This window comes from Lathyrus oleraceus, chromosome 7 (genome assembly GCF_024323335.1).
Source record: "Lathyrus oleraceus cultivar Zhongwan6 chromosome 7, CAAS_Psat_ZW6_1.0, whole genome shotgun sequence".
Classification (NCBI taxonomy): domain Eukaryota; kingdom Viridiplantae; phylum Streptophyta; class Magnoliopsida; order Fabales; family Fabaceae; genus Lathyrus; species Lathyrus oleraceus.
Genome location: NC_066585.1, coordinates 419,835,182 through 419,838,451, shown reverse-complemented (window position 1 = coordinate 419,838,451; position 3,270 = coordinate 419,835,182).

The window sequence follows — 3,270 nt, the reverse complement described above, 5'->3', positions numbered from 1 at the left end:
GACTCAAAAGTGGAAAAGGGAAAAGGGCAAAGAGCAAGAGAACAAGGGTTGGAGAAAAGGAAAAGCTTGAAGTTGAAGGACTTTGCCGGATTAACTCAAGTAAGGGGGTTTATCATCGTTTAATGGGTATTATGGGATAACATGTAATGGGTAGTGATAGACTATTGATTTGTCCCTGATTTGAATGATGCATGATGAAAATTGTGAAATATTGGATGAACGAAAAATTGGATTATGATTGAAAGGAATTCGTAGGAATTAGATGTAAAAATGTTAGAATTGGTGAAGTTGAATAGGGTATGATTCGTGTTAGATGATATGAATGATTACTGTGTAAAATTGGATTGTAGGAGGTCGGAATTGGGAGATCTCGTAGCAGAGAAAACCATAGCAGATCTGGAAATCTGGTTTCTGGTTATACGCGTATGGCACTAGGCAATACGCGTATGAGATGGTCTGGTACGCGTATGGCACTAGGCAATACGCGTATGGATGAGGAAGATGATGTTTTGAACGTGGTTTGGTCTCTGTTGGTACGCGTATGGAGAAGTGGTACGCGTAGCATACGCGTATGAGATAGGTGGTACGCGTATGGGATTTGGCTGAGAATTGGGCCATACGCGTATGGGACTAGGCAATATGCGTATGGGCAGGATTGTGATTTTTCTGTGCTGTTGTTGTGCAGTTCTTGGTTGTTCAGCTGAGTAATGTAATTTAGCTGATGTATGATAGAGTAGGGGTCATTTCACGTTGTTTTGAGTAGTATCGGTATTAGTAGAGTGTGCTAATACTGGGATTGATTTTGTGGTATGACATGATATGATTATGATGGTATGCATAATGTTGTGAATGTATCTATTATGTATGCAATGGTGGATGGACTGTTTATGGCTTAGAGTGTGAGCATATGTCCATTGTGGATGATTGTTGATGTTTGCATGACTAAGTGAATTAGTTTGCATATTGTGGCCTTTATGGTGGTAGCTAATTCCCATGGTGAGGAATTAGTGAGTTAGTATTGTGGATTGTTGTTGATGTTTGCATGCTAGGTGATTAGCGTGCATATCATAGCCCTTGGGGTGGTAGCTAATTCCCATGGTGAGGAATTAGTGAGTGAGTCACTAGGTCTCAAATGAGTGGGACTAGTGAGCTTGGTAGCCGTATCTGGATTTGATCGGTGAGGTTGAACTATATGTTCACGAATAGTCGGTACCGCATGCATGGAGTCTCATTGCATAATGTATGTATGGCGTATGATATGAATGGATGTATTCCAGTATTATACGTGTGTTGTGTGTTGTGTGTTGTGTTGATGTTGAGTATGATTGAGTTGATATTGTCGTTGCTGAATGTGTAATCTGATTTGGGTGATGAAATGTGTTAAATTACTTAGCATTACATGATATTTTATAATGCTTATTATATCGATTGAGGAACTCACCCTTACAACTATTTTTCAGGTAACGAGCAGAGATTGAGTAGAAGCTAGTGCTTGGAGTCTAGTGTAGTCTCCTTAGTGGGTCATGCTCTGATAGATGTAACATCGGGACGGGATGTTTTACCTTGTTGAATAATTTTACATGTAATGTGTTACATGTTTTGCATGATTGATTTGATTTCTATCCGCTGCGTATTGTGCGAATGCTTTATGTTTTGAATTAATAAAAGAGCATGACAGTTATTTGGTGAATGGTGTGAAGTGATTGTGTGACACCCTTAATTGCATAATTACTCTGATTGATATATTGCTATTTTAATTAAATATTTTGGGGTATTTTAGAAGGGTGTTACAGCAGCTGTCATACCCCGATTTTGACCCTGAAAATTTTTCTCCATCGATCACTCGTTTGCATTATTTCTTCATTCACCTTCATATCCTTCATTCACGTTCATATTTACTATTTCATATTTTTACATTTTTTCACATTTTTAAAATTTTATTTCATATTTCTTCATTACATTGGAAAATTTTCCACTTCATATTCAAAGATTCCCACATAATCATTCATTTTCCAATCATTCATTCATGACCAAGGACCTTCTCACATTCATTCAATCATGTTCATCCATACATAAAATCAGAATATGGCTAATCTTGGAGGACAAGTAGCAAGTATTCAATGTGATAGTGCAAGTCATGTTGATCGAATGGCTTCCACTAATCAGATAGATGAATATTGTGAAAGAGCTCAAACTAGTCAATCTGCAGTGTCATCTGCTCAAGGACCATCCAGACATTTTGCGATGATACAGAATTCGGCAGAATTATTACACCAGTCAGCAGTTGTAAAAAGCCCATCATCAACTGTAAAAATTGTAGATAATACTCTGGAATCAAATATTGGCAAACCTCGAACTACTCCAAGAAGAAATAGGAAAAAAGAGAAATAAAAATAAAAGCGCCCTTATTGACAGTGCAGTTGGAGAGTCCCTCAAGCCAATTATGCATGCGGCCTCCACCATTATTATTTCTGAAGGTGAGGTGGCAATATGCGATAGGCCTTTTGATAGTCCTACCATTTAGAATGTCAAACATGACGCATCAATAGGTAATGACACTCTTGCTTCAAATTCAAACCTTAGTTGTTCTCTTAATAGACTTACTAAGGAGAACACCTCTACTGGGAACGTTGAAGAAGGGACTGTTGACAATCTTGCTGAAAGTTGCAATAGTCCAGGTTCTCAGTGTTCATTGCCAAATGAAAGGAAATTATCGTCTTCTGAATTAAATACTTGCGATATAGAATGTGAAGCTACAACGCCGCCTGTACCTGCATTGGAGGATGGTAGTTTCTCCAGCAATGAGAATACGTGTTCTTTGAACCCAACAGGTGCTGACAAAGCTGATGTAAAGTCAAATATTCATGACAAACCGATTCGAGAGGTTAATGTAGAAGAATTTGGCAAGTTAAGAGAGAGAGAGAGATAAATGTCTATTTGATAGTAGAAGTTCTGCTTTCTCAAAATGCAGTCCATATGAATGGCCTGGTATACCTTCTATCTATTTTCCATCTTTTAACTCACATCTCCCTCCCGCGACAGACAGATTGCATCTGGATGTTGGGCGCAATTGGCATAATCACATCTGCCAACCATTTGTTCCCACATTACAGCAAACAAGAAATATACCAGTTGAAAGTGGATGCAACCAAATCCTGTCTCAATCAATTCCTATGAGTTTTGACTGGCCACTTGTTTTTCGCGGTGATGTGACCCCATCACCAAATTGTAATTATGACTCCAGTTACATATCTAGGCGTTAATGTAAAT